The sequence below is a fragment of the Lathyrus oleraceus genome, chromosome 2 (assembly GCF_024323335.1).
Source record: "Lathyrus oleraceus cultivar Zhongwan6 chromosome 2, CAAS_Psat_ZW6_1.0, whole genome shotgun sequence".
NCBI lineage: Eukaryota > Viridiplantae > Streptophyta > Magnoliopsida > Fabales > Fabaceae > Lathyrus > Lathyrus oleraceus.
In genome coordinates this window covers 354,377,820-354,392,671 of record NC_066580.1, presented here as the reverse complement: position 1 = coordinate 354,392,671, position 14,852 = coordinate 354,377,820, and positions in this window count along the sequence as shown.

Here is a 14,852-nt window from a genome sequence, read left to right as displayed (position 1 = left end):
TTAGGAACATGGTTCATTATACTATATCTCTAACATGCATTAACACCAAAAAATTTATTGCCTGATCTCAGATAGTTTTGACTTCTACATAAGTCCAATTACGATTGCTTAACATAGCGCTAAATTTTGACCCAAAGGGATATCAATCTAGTAAGTAAGATTGTAAGTCTCCCCCCTTTCATGGTATTATGTGGAATCTTTGCCTTTTTTCCTTCCTTTGGAAGATGTCTTGGTCCAAGGATCCATGCTTGTGAATAGAGGGTTGAGTGTTCTCCAAAGAATGACTTAAATAATTGAAAAGCAAAACTCCACTAACTTCTAATCAACTAACATTTGACTAACTTTTAATTTCAAAGTAATTTACTTTTATGCACTTTAAATTCAAGCCATTTACGATTTGTCATTATACATATCATTTAACTTGTTTATATTAATGCTATTCTCACTTTGCTCACTTGAGCCATATATTGTGATTGTATATATTTATTTGTGTACCTTGTTTGTGTTTGTAGTCTTAGGACCTTAAAATACTTAATAAACAACAAAAACTCTTTAAAAAAATGTTTATGAGGACTGTTGGACTTGGCCTGAGCTTTAGACTTAGAATTAGGCAACATTCCTTATGTAAAAGGACCTGACCAATGCCAAGATTTATGAAACCAAGTCATTGTGTTGTAAGCCTTCATTTGATGCAAGTATTGGGATCCACTTCAGTTCATCTACTACATGGTCTTGATGCAAGTATTACTTTGAACCTGTGTGTAATGCCTTGTTCTGAGTCATTCAAGGAGTATGTCGTTTGATACATGGAAGATAGAATAAGACAATGAAGTTTCTAGCTTGGATATGGCTCTCTTTATTTGATTCCTTGCTCTTCATTTTGCTACTTGTGTATTGATATTGCTTGATTTTTAAAGTCCAAAGGAAAAATGGGTTTCTATATGACATTCTTGTCTATTGGATTGCATCCCATTGGTCAAATATTTTCAACTCTTAAATTTTAATTTTATGCTTAGGATTAGTCTTTTCATCTCCTCCGAACTCTTAAATGTCAAATATCTCCCTCTTTTCAAAAACCTTATTTGCTTGTGATTTTAAACTTTGAGTGTATTGCAAACTAGAAACTTTTGCCTTATGACATCGCATTTTTTGAACTCTTTTCTTAATCAAACTTGTAAATGACTTTAACCATATGGACTTAAAATTTCAAAAGACAAAAAGAACTAACACTCATTCAAACTTTGTTAGGCCTTTTTTGCCTCTTTCAAACTTCAAATTTTGTTAAAAAGCAATTCACTCACTTTGAAATTGTTACCACAAACTACGAGGTTTTGATCCCTCATTTTTAAGTTGGTACGTAGGCACAAGTTCGAAGGTCTTGTCAAACACAAAAAAAATATAATTAATGAATTATGTTCTCATCCCCACACTATTTATTGAAAATATCTTTTATACCAAAACACATGCACACATAAAAAAGGGCTCCCTAGAAGTAACTAGGACACTTTAGATGCTAACCCCTTCCCTCTATGTAACCAACCCTCTTATTTGTGGTTAGGCATTAATTTCTCTGCTTTGGGGTTCGAGAGGCTATTCAAGTGTAGACTTGATAACAATTGTTACGCGATACTACACTCAGACGAGTTTCTCTTGAGAATATTATGGGTTGATGAGTCAGTCATCCTAACCTGTAATATCCGATATATGGAATTAAGACTCTGGGAACTTTTTAGAACATGATCTATAGGTTTTACCCTTTATAAATTCCTCTGGGATGGTTCTTAACCCGTCTCCATGCTCGTGACTCACAACAAACCCTTGATTCTTGGTTGATCCAATCAAGTCTTGTCAATATCAATGGAACTTAGGTGTTGATAAGATCAAAACTATAATCTACCAAAATGGATGATTGATCTTCACAATGACTTGATTCATCCATTGACCTTTATTTGTTTTCCTTGTGTGTGATCCCTTACTTGTGATTGTTGCATTCATGCATTCATGTGCATCATGACATTCATCATAAAATAGCTTCAAGGAACTGAGGTTTTATTTGCAAATATTTTAAAACCATGGATTATGGATGAAGGAACACTAAGAAGTACAGTTTCAGATGTCCCGACTTGAAAGAGTTAAGGAAGCTATCATTTTTTGTATTAGATGCCATGGACTTCAAGCAACATCGTGGGAAGCTTCTATCTATGTTGTCTACTGATGTGGTTGAAGGACTCTTGAGTGTGTTGGTTCAGTTTTATGATCCTCTCTACCGGTGCTTCAATTTTCCAGATTATCAACTTATGCCTACGTTAGAGGAGTATTCCCATATCTTGGGAATACTTGTTTCTAACAAGGTTCCTTTTAGTGGATTTGAGGAGATCCCCATATCTCATCTTATAGCTGAAGCTCTTCATCTGAAGAAGTTTGAGATTCAGGCTCATTGGGTGAAGAAAGGAGGACTGTTTGGGTTGACATCTGAGTTCCTTATTGTGAAAGAAACTGCCTTTGCTCAAGCCGGTAGTGTTGATTCTTTTGAAGCCACCTTTGTGTTGCTCATTTATGGTTTGGCTTTGTTCCCTAACATTGACGGTTTTGTTGATGTTAACACCAATAGAATCTTCTTGATTGGGAATCTTGTGCCTACTTTGTTGGGTGATATGTATTTCTCTTTGCATCTAAGGAATTCCAAAGGTGGTAGGACTATTGTGTGTTGTGTTCCTCATCTGTATAAGTGGTTTATTTCGCACTTGCCTCAGACACCTATTTTTGTGGAGAACAAACAATGTCTATGGTGGTCTCAAAGACTTATGTCTCTCATTAATGATAACATAGTTTGGTATGATTCTTCATTGAGTAGTTTGGATATTATTGACAGTTGTGGTGAATTCTCTAATGTGCCTCTCGTTGGTACACAAGGAGGAATCGACTACAACCCTGCTTTGGCCCGTCGTCAACTTGGGTTCCACTTAAGAGACGAACCTAATAACACTCAGTTAGAAGGTCTTTTCTATCAAGAGGGTAAAGATCCCCAATATTTGAAGCAGAAGATGATACATGCTTGGCATAAGATGCATAGGAAAGGAAGATCCGAGTTTGGTCCGCGCAACTGTATATCTTTGGAAGCTTACACTTCATGGGTGAAGAAGAGAGCTTTAGAGTAGAAGATGATGTATGCTTGTGAAAGACCTATGTATGTGGTTGTGGTTGAGCCATTAACTCTCCCTAACCCAGATCTAGAGGGGTTGGAAGATGTACTCTCCAAGATGAAGCAAGAGAAAGATATGTGGGAAGAGCGGTTCCATGCTTTGAGTAGAAAGCATGAGGATTTGCATCTTGAGTCTAAGGACAAAGACGCGCTTATCAAACTTCTTGAAGACCGAGCAATGAAGAGACAGAGAGAGCCAGAGGGTCTATCTTCCTCTAGTATGCCTCAGCCTTCCGGTGTTTGGAAGAAGAATTTTGATCAACTTGTCCTCGAGAAGGCTCAGATGAAGATTTCTTTTGAGTCCGAGATTCGACGCATCCGAAGGAAGTACGCGCCAGCAGTTAGATCATCTGACATTGTTGTTAAGGGATCCTTTGGATGATTAGTTTCCTTTTTTCTATTGTATTTGTTTTTTGGTTTCTGAAAATTGTACTCAATGTAATCCTTCCAAATTTTATGAATAAAAGAGATTTTTATGGTAAGTCGAACTGTTATTATTGTTATTGTATTTTTTCAACTAAAATAGTATGTTCCTTGAAAATAAAAAAATCCAAACATTGCATTTCATGCATCATTTGCATAATAGGTTTTTTCTTCCGCCAGTTGTCTTATTGGTTATTCTTCTATGCGTCAGCCAAGCTGACTCGCCGATACAACACTCGCGCCAATCAACCGAGAATCATGGAACACTTGGAACAAGAAAACAGAGAGTTAAAGGACGAAATTGCTCACTTGACTGCCATGATGGAGTCTGTTTTAGCTGCCCAGAGTCAGTCTTCTCCAACGCACGCAACTCCTCCTCCTCAGAGGACTGTCATTTTAGAGGTTGCTACCTCAATCATGCCTACCACTCAGTATACTGCGACTATGCCTGCCGGATTCCCGTGGGGAATGCCACCAAACTTTGTGCCTGAAGGATTTGCGCCTAATTTAGCTTCTATGCCGACATCTAGCCCTATCATGTATGTTCCCCCATGGTTGTTCACACTCTACCTCGTGTTGAGGACACCATCTACCATTCTGAGCCGTCTAAGGGTCCGAATGTTTATGAGAAGATGGATGAGATGAAGGATTAATTTCTTAAGATGCAAAAGAAATTGATAACTCTGAGAGGTAAGGACTTGTTCGGTAAGAGTGTTATTGAACTTTGCTTAGTGCCGAATGTCAAGATCCCGATGAAGTTCAAAGTCCCTGACTTTGAAAAGTATAAGGGAAATACCTGTCAACTTAGCCATATCTTCATGTATGCTAGGAAAATGTCAATGCAAACTGATAATGATCAGTTATTGATTCACTATTTCCAAGACATTCTGACTGGTGCCGCTCTGAGGTGGTATATGGGGTTAGATAGTGCATGTGTTCGCACGTTCAAAGATTTGGGAGAAGCCTTTGTGAAACGGTACAAATACAATGTGGACATGGCGCCTGATGGAGACCAGCTGAGGTCGATGTCTCAGAAAGACAAAGAGACATTCAAAGAGTATGCCCAAAGGTGGAGAGAGGTAGCTGCTCAGATCAACCCTTCCTTGGAAGAAAAAGAGATGACCAAGATTTTCCTTAAGACCCTGAGTTTGTTTTATTACGAACGAATGATTGCTAGTTCCCCCAGTGACTTTACCAAAATGGTAAACATGGGGATGGGGTTAGAAGAGGGTGTCCGTGAGGGACGTTTGTCTAAGGAAGAGGTATCATCGAGCAAGAAGTATGGTAGCGGTTTCGCTAGGAAAAAGGAAGGCGAAACCAATGCAGTACCAGTGGGGAGGAAAAAGATGCCTCATGTCAGAAGAAGTCCGCAACCACGTCAACATCATCATCAAGTTTCATCCATTATCCCTATATTTTCTAACAACCAATCAATGCCAGTTTAACAACAATGTCAACAACAGCCATAACAAAGAACAAACAACTACAACATTAACACCAGCGATAATCAACAACAACAACAAAATTTTGAAAGGAAAAAGGTCTCTTTTGACCCTATTCCTATGACCTAAGCCGAACATTATCTGTCTTTGGTTCTCACGAACTTACTTCAGCCGAGGAATCTGCCACAAATTCCAGAACCACTTCCATGGTGGTATAAGCCAGAACTTCGTTGTGCCTTTAATCAAGGCGCTCCCGGCCATGATATTGGAAACTGCTACCTGTTGAAGTACAAGGTCTAGAAGCTAGTGAAGAGTGGGATGGTGTCCTTTGAGGACCGTGCGCCGAATGTGAAAGCTAAGCCATTTCCTGCTCATGGTAATTCCTCTGTTAATATGGTAGATGGTTGTTTGGGATGTTTCCAAGTGTTCGATGTGCAATGTTTTCGTCGGTCCTTGGTAGAAATGCATAAGACTCTGTGTACCATCAGTGATTGTGCACACGACCATGACGGTTGTGCAATTTGCAGTGTAAACCCTTGTGGGTGTTCAATCGTCAAGGGAGATATCCAAAAGTTGATGGAGGAGAATGTAATTTAGATTCAGCAGTGGAGGGATATAGATGATGTCATTGTAATAGTACCAGTGTTTAAAACGCCTGATATGGTAGTGATTTAGTTTGACAACAGTAGCAGTAACAATGTCAAAAGATCGGTATCACCGTTAGTAATACGGTTAGTGGGCCCCGTCCCGTATGCATCCGATAAAGCTATTCCATATCAGTATAATGCTACTATGTTGGAGGATGGTTAAGAGCTTCCATTTCCTACAACTAATTCCATTGTGAACATTGTTGATGTTACGAAAGTGACCCATAGCGGTCGTGTTTTTGGTCTCGTTTTCCCAAAAGATGTGTCTGTTGGTAAGAAGGTTAATGTACTTGTGGCAAATCCAATTAATGCTCCAAAGTGTCAGTCTGGTAAATCCAGCAATTTGAAGCCTAGTGATGATTATGGGGTACTAAGATTAGTAAAGAAGAGTGAATTCAATATGGTGGAGCAGTTGCTCCAAACTCTTTCAAAATTTTTAGTGTTGTCTTTGCTTATGAATTCTGAAGCGCACAGAGAAGCATTGCAAAAAGTATTGGAGCAAGCATATGTTGAATATGGTGTAATAGTGGATCAGTTGGACCACATTGTGGCTAACATCACTTCCTGCAACAACTTGAGCTTTTGTGATGAAGAACTTCCTGAGGAAGGAAGGAATCACAATCTAGCACTACAAATATCAATGAATTGTGAGGAGGAGGCATTGTCAAATGTATTCGTTGATACTGGTTCTTCGTTGAATGTGCTCCCCAAGTCAACTCTGTCAAGGTTATCATATCAAAGCGCTCCGATGAGGTACAGTGGTGTGATTGTCAAAGCATTTGATGGTTCTCGCAACACTGTTATTGGTGAAGTGAACCTTCCAGTAAAGATAGGTCCGAGTGATTTCTATATTAGTTTTTAAGTAATGGACATCCACCCGACCTATATTTGCTTGCTAGGAAGGCCATGGATCCATGACGCTAGAGATGTTACGTCCATGATGCACCAAAAGTCGAAATTTGTGAATAATGGCAAGCTCATCATTGTGGGCGGAGAGAAAGCACTGTTGTTAAGTCACATGTCGTCTTTCTCATATGTGGAAGTTAAGGAAGAGGTTGGAACTCCGTTCCAAGCTCTATCTATTGCTGAAGTGAAGAAAGTTAGGGCACCTATGTCCTCTTTTAAAGATGCTTAGAAGATTATTGAAGCTGGCAGTTATGACCAATGTGGCCGGATGGTAGAGGTCGCCGAGAACAGGAACCAAGCTGGTTTGGGTTTCCAGCAAGGGATGTCTATTGTCAAAGTTGAAAATATGCAACCGAGTTTCCGTAGAAGAGGGTTCATCTATGGTAATGAACAACACTTAGTTGCAGTGATCGAGGGTGACGAAGATGAAGACTGCACCAATTTTGTGACGCATGGAAAGGTTTGCAAGAATTGGATCATTGTTGATGTTCCTATTGTTGCCCATCGCTCTAAGTATTTTTTTTATTATTTTTGAAATAAAATCCTTCTCCTCTGCCTAAGGGAGAAGTGAACATTGTGGGGCATATTTCAAATCGATCATCAATAAAATGCAATTCTGTTCATCCACATCTATGATGTTTTTACTTTTTACTTTTTACTTTTCTGAAAATGGTAATCACATAAAACAAAAATAAACAAAAAATTTCCATCTGCATAATATTTGGTCTCAATTCACTTTTCTAAACTCAAAATATCAAATCATTATGTAGGTTGGTTTCTAAACCCATTGAATACAATGATCCTACTCCTTCTCCAAACTTTGAATTCCCTGTGTTTGAGGCTGAAGAAGAAAGTGATGAAAAAGGGTTTGATGAATTGTCTCATCTACTTGAGTACGAGGGGAAAAGCCATTCATCCGTTCGAACAGTATATTGAGTTAGTCAACTTGGGTTCTGAGGATTATGTGAAGGAACTTAAGAATTGGTCTCGATTGTGTCTAGAGGTTAAGAAGGTGTTGATTGATCTTCTCCGAGAGTATTCAGATGTGTTTGCTTGGTCTTATCAAGACATGCCTGGTTTGGATTCTGAGATTGTGGAGCATAGATTGCCGTTGAGGCCAGAATGCCCGCTTGTCAAGCAGAAGTTGAGAAGAACTCATCCTGATACGGCGGTTAAGATCAAAGAAGAAGTACATAAGCAGATTGATGCAGGTTTCCTTGTTACTAATGAGTATCTACAATGGGTGGCCAATATTGTACATGTTCCTAAGAAGAATGGAAAAGTCTGTATGTGTGTCGACTACAGAGATTTGAACAAAGCTATTCTGAAGGATGATTCCCCGCTGCCACACATTGATATGTTGGTAGATAATACAGCTAAAAAATTCAAATTCTTTTCGTTTATGGACGGATTTTCCGTTTATAATCAGATCAAAATGGCACCCGAATATATGGAGAAGATCACATTCGTTACACCTTAGGGAACATTCGGTTATAGAGTGATGCCTTTCGGTTTAAAAAATGCTTGTGCAACATACCAGAGAGCGATGATTACTCTTTTTCATGCTATGATGCATAAGGAGATCGAAGTTTATGTTGATGACATGATTGCTAAATCATGTAATGAAGAAGAACATGATGAGCATTTGTTGAAGCTATTCCAGCATTTGAGGAAATACAAAATTCGCTTGAATCCCAATAAATGTACATTTGGTGTTCGTTATGGTAAGTTGTTGGGCTTCATTGTTAGAGAGAGGGGTATTGAAGTTGATCCTGCCAAGGTCAAAGTAATACAAGAGATGCATGCACCCAAACCTGAGAAGCAAGTCAGAGGTTTTCTCGGCCGCTTGAATTATATCTCAAGATTCATTTTGCATATGACCGCCACGTGTGCACCTATATTTAAGCTTCTTCGGAAAGATCAATCTTGTGATTGCACCGAGGATTGCCAGAATGCTTTTGACAATATCAAAGAGGATCTGCTTGAGCCTCTGATTCTATCTCCACCTGTTGAAGGAAGACCATTGATCATGTAATTGACTGTTCTTGTTGAAAGTATGGGTTGTATCTTGGTCAGCAAGATGAAACTGGAAAGAAAGAATATGCTTTTTCCTACCTCAGTAAGAAATTCACCGACTGTGAGACTCGATATTCTATGCTTGAAAAGACTTGTTGCGCATTGGCTTGGGCTGCTAAGCGTCTGCGTTAGTATATGTTGAATCATACCACTTGGTTGATATCCAAAATGGATCCAATCCAGTATATTTTTGAGAAGCCTGCTTTAACTGGGATGATTGCCCATTGGCAGATGTTATTGTCAGAGTATGATATCAAATGTTGATCTCAAAAAGCTATCAAAGGTAGTGTCTTGGTTGACCATTTGGCTCATCAACCGATTGAAGATTACTAGTCAGTGCAGTATGATTTTCCTGATGATGAGATCTTGTACTTGAAGATGAAAGATTGTGATGAACCATTGTTTATAGAAGGGCCAAAACCTGGTTCCCTTTGGGTCATGGTATTTGATGGAGCTGTTAATTAGTATGGAAATGGAATTGGGGCAGTGATTATTACTCCGCAAGGCATGTATTTTCCTTTTATAGCTAGATTGACTTTCAAGTGTACAAACAATATGGTTGAGTATGAAGCTTTCATTATGGGGCTTGAAGAAGCCATAGATCTCAAAATCAAGTATTTAGACATCTATGGAGATTCAACTTTGGTTGTGAATCAGATCGAAGGTGATTGGGAGACAAATCAACCCGGTTTGATACCATATAGAGATTATGTGAGGAGGATTTCAAATTTATTTACAAAGGTTGAATTTCATCATATCCCTCGAGATGAAAACCGGATGGCAGATGCTCTTGCAACGTTGGCTTCTATAATTATGGTGAAGTTTTAGGATGAGGTTCCTAATTTGGTATTAAATCAGGTTGATTAGTCTCCCATTCACCTTTGATCTGATTCACAACCAAAGCTAAATCTCCATAGACGTCAAAATATTTTATTCTGAGATCAATGGCGTCTTCAATCCCAAAAATGCAAGCTTCATACTCAGCCATATTGTTTGTAGACTTGAAAGTGAGTCTAGCTGTGAATGGAAAATGAGTGCCTTGAGGAGTAATAATCATCGCCCCAATGCCATTACCAAATGAATTAACAGCTCCATCAAATACCATGCCACAACCGGAACCAGGTTCTGGCCCTTTTTCAAGCAATGGTTCATCACAATCTTTCATCTTCAAGTACAAAATCTCGTTGTCAGGAAAATCGTACTTCACTGACTAGTAATCTTCAATCGGTTGGTGACCGAAATGGTCAGCCAAGACACAACCGTTGATAGCTTTCTGAGATTGGTATTCAATATCATACTCTAATAACAACATCTGCCAATGGGAAATCCTTTCAGTTAAAGCAAGCTTCTCAAAAATGTACTTGATTGGATCCATTTTGGATATCAACCAAGTAGTATGATTCGGCATATATTGGTGCAGACGCTTAGCACCCCTAGCCAATGCGCAACAAGTTTTTTCTAGCATAGAATACCGAGTCTCACAGTCGGTGAATTTCTTACTGAGGTATTAAATTGCATATTCTTTCTTTCCAGCTTCATCTTGCTGCCCAAGAACACAACCCATACTTTCATCAAGAACAATCAAATACATTATCAACGGTCTTCCTTCAACAGGTGGAGACAGAATCAGAGGCTCAAGTAGATACTCTCTAATACTGTCAAAAGCTTTCAGGAAATCTTCGGTCCAATCACAAGACTGATTTTTCTAAAGAGGCTTGAATATAGGTGCACACATGGCAGTCCTATGCGATATAAATCTTGAGATATAATTCAAGCGGCCGAGAAAACCTCTGACATGCTTCTCAGTTTTGGGCGCATGCATCTCTTGTATTGCTTTGATCTTGGTGGGATCAACTTCAATACCCTTCTCGCTAACAATAAATCCCAATAACTCACCCGAACGAACACCAAAAGTACACTTATTGGGATTCAATTGGAGTTTGTACTTCCTCAAATGCTGGAATAACTTCAACAAATGCTTAACATGTTCTTATTCATTACTTGATTTGGCAATCATATCATCAACATAAACCTCGTCTCTTTATGCATCATATCATAAAAAAGAGTGATCATAACTCTCTAGCATGTTGCACCAACATTCTTTAAACCAAAAGGTACCAACCTATGGCAGAATGTTCCCTAGGGTGTAATGAATGTGGTCTTCTCTATATCTTTGGGTGCCATCTTGATCTGATTATATCCGAAAAATTTGTCCATAAATGAAAAGTCTTTGAATTTGTTTGTATTGTCTACCAATAGGTCAATGTGTGAAAGAGGAAAATCATCTTTCGGACTAGCATTGTTCAAATCTCTATAATCAACGCACATGCTGACTTTTCCATCTTTCTTTGGAACGTGCACAATATTGGCCACCCATTACGGATATTCAGCAGTAACAAGAAAACCAGGATCAATCTGCTTTGCACTTCCTCTTTGATCTTTACTGCCATATCAGGACGAGTCCTCCTCAACTTCTGCTTGATTGGCGGGCATTCTGGCTTCAACGGCAATCTATGCTCCATAATCTTAGAATCCAAACCAGGCATGTCTTGATAGGACCAAGAAAACACATTTGAATATTCTCAAAGAAGATCAATCAACTGAAGGTGAGAAAAACAAGAAAGGGGGATTTGAATTGTTTTAGAAATTAAAAGCTTTTTCAAAAGTACGAACACACAGAATTTTATACTAGTTCTCTTATAAAATAATGCTACTCCAGTCCACCCGCCCAAGGTGATTTCGCCTTCAAAAAGGACTTAATCCACTAATCTTGAAATATTAATACAACCAAACGTCTAAGAGAATGATCTCTTAGTCCTCTCAAGTATACAGACTACGCAGAGTCACTTGAGGAACAAAAGCAATTTAGCAAAATAAATTTGTAATAGAGAGTGCTTCTAAGAGTAAGCAAGTATTACACCAAAAAGTTTGAGCAAAAGTTTTCACGTATGAGCAGCAACTCGTGAAAAGTTTGAGAGAGAATATGAATGACTTTTTCAGTGCGTTGTTGTGTCTCTCAATGAGGTAGGTTGTCCTTTATATAGTAGTCAGAAGGACCGTTGGAGTGATGACAGAATATTGGTCTTTGATGAGCATTCAATGTCATTACTTATGTGTTTCTTGCCATAACCAATTTGTCTCCCTGAATAACTTCTTTCTTAAAATACTTCATTTCCATAATGAGAATTTCTTTCCGTTACTCTTTCTGGATTTGGTGAATCTTTATCAGAGTCTCTGTTGTCTCGGAGTCATACGTCAGAAGGAGATTATGTTGAAGTTACATCAGAGCTTCTCAGAGTATCAGTCTTCTAGATCATTAGAACTAAAACCAGTGGATGTTTAGAGCTTCTGGTTCTTTTTACTGTCTTTATTTGCTCAGATTCAGAACTTCTTGGGCGCACTTCTTCCTCAGATGCATTTGATCTTCTAGAACTTTATATCTGATCAAAGTTTGTATCTGATAGAATCCTTTGTTGCTGTTCAGTGTCCTGCACACTTAGAAATTTTTTGTTAGGGTGCCATTTTTGGTTTCATCCTTTGTTATCATCAAAATCCTGGAATTCTATTGTAGAACTAATTTTGTTCTTACAATCTCCCCCTTTTTAATGATGACAAAACAATATTAATTCAGAGATGAAACATTTTTAGATTAGAGTATTAGATCAGATAGAAGCAAGCTCCACCTAAGATAAGTCTGGGAGTTCAGAAGTTCTTACCGGACCTACCATGATATGGTGTTTCTAGATACTCTCCTGCAAATTTCTAAGTTAAAAGGATTAGAAACAATGTTTGCAGAGTACTGATAGGAGTTAGATATGTTTTCATCAGGGCTGTTTTTAGTTCTCCCCCTTTTTGTCAGAATAAAAAAGGCTTAGTAATATGAAAGGGCAAAAAGATGTATATATATTCACAAATGCCAGAAACACAGACAACAAACAATAGGTAGAGAATAGAAAGCAAAACAAACAAAGAAGAAAGCAACAAACAAATCAGAGCAACAAGCAAAAGAACACATAAACAAGTCCTAGGTGCCTAAGGGTTTCGAGGTGGAGGCATTCTCTGGAGCAGCTGGGTCAGCAGATTCTAAATGTTGACATTTAGTGAATCCTGTTGATCCAATCTAGCTCGGACTTCCTTCTGTTCTTTCTGAAGATCTTCAAGTGTCTTTAGAACCAGAGGGACAAAGGTGGAGGACTCCCCCTGAGTCAGAGCATCCGGTTCTACCCTGGTGGCAGACTCTTCAGCAAGGCGTGCTTCAGCTTCAGCGGCAGCTTTGGTTTCAGCTTCAACGGCAGTAGCAGGGGATTCAGCTAGAGCTTTGGCTTCAGCTTCCCTGATCCTTTGCAGTTCTTCTTGTTTGGCTTTCTCTTCTGCTTCTTTGCGGGCTCGCTCTTCAGCTTCTCTGGCTAGGCGCTCCTGTAGTCTGATCTCAGCGTCTCTGATGAAGTCATTGCGGACTTGCTCAGAGAGGCCCTTCAGCTTGAAGGCTTCATAGGTCATCCAACTGATCACTCTGTTCCAGTGTGTCCTTATAGCTGAAGGATCATCATTGATGCCAGAGTTGATGGTCAGAGACTTGACCTTGTCAACTGAAGCTTTTGCAAACACCATTATTGCTTCCTCAAGGGTTGGCAGGGTGTTTTCAGGTTCAGAGGCTAAGGGTGGAGAAGTGGGAGGGCTTAGGGTGAGTGTGGGAGTTTGTGGTTCAGTGGATGTATTTGGTGGAGATGTGTCAGAGTTGGGTGGTTGAGTGTCAGCGTGAGTTGTTTCAGATGGTGGAGGGTCAGATGTGGTTGGGTTTAGTTGTTCTGGGGGTGATGAGGTGACTTCTGGTTCAGGTGTGGATTGTGTTGGTTGTTGTGAGGCCAGAGCACATGTTTAGAGCTGAGCCAATGTTGGAGAGTGATCACACTAAAATTCACCGTATTTCTGACTCCGATTTCGCATGCATTCTTAGCTTTTATTGTTGTTTTGCTTTGTTATTTCTTTGTTTTCTTATGTTTTCAGGTTTTTATAATAATCGGAGCTTGAATCGGGAAAAGGAGCGAAAAAGGAGTGAAAACGGGCGAAAACCTAGAAATTCAGCGTTTTGCACTTACGGCACCCACCGTGGCGGGCGCCATGGGGTTAGCCATGACGTGGCCACGTCTCAAGACCACTCCTCAACCGTCAAGACCCACGATCCCCACTCCATCATCCCCTGTAGGGACCATGGCGGGCGCCATAGGCCTGTGGCGGGCGCCACAAGGCCAAAATCAGTAACCTCCACTTTTTAGTGGAGGGGCGTCCCTGTCATTTCATGCTTTCAGTTTTTACTATAAATAGGACCTTAGATTTTCGTTTTTCTTCATCCAGAATTAGAATTCTCTAGGCATATATCAGTTATAAAGCAGTTGCCATTCCACATCGGGGTGCCTCTGCAATCGAGTGATCGAGTCTGTAATCTGTCTGTGGTTCGAGTTTTTGGAGCACTCTGGAGGAAGTTAATCCTGCCGCCATTTTAATTCAAGTTCGTATTTTACTTTTATTTATTTCCTGCACTCGCACTTTACTTTGTTTATTTCCTGCACTCGCACATTTACGTTGTTTATTTCCTGCACTCGCACATTTACGTTGTTTATTTCCTGCACTCGCACATTTACGTTGTTTATTTCCTGCACTCGCACTTTACTTTGTTTATTATCCGCACTCGCTTTAAATTACTTTTATGAAAAACTATAAAAAGAATATTTACTTTATCATGTCTAACTAATTCTATAAAGGTTAGAATGTAAGGATCGTAATTAAACCAGTAATCAGTATAATTGTTCGTGGAAACACCTAAGGGCTATTTTATCTTTCAATTCAAGTAATTGTTTTTAACTATTTCAAAAACAGCCAAAAGCGCTTTGTCTAGTTTATTAGGAGATTTTAGATTAAAAAGAAAAGAGATTTTAAAACGATTTTCGGACGCGTTAGGAAGTTTAAACTCTGGTTCGTAAGAACCTCTTTTTGCTAAGAAGTCCAGGTTAAAATACTTTTCAACTTAGTTAAGATACTATATTTCTTAAAAATAGGTTTACTACTCTAACGCAGTACGCACCTTTTTATCCGTGACAATAGGAGGGGTTGATTAGAGAGTACAACTCGGTTCTGAATACGCGAAAGCGACAGTTC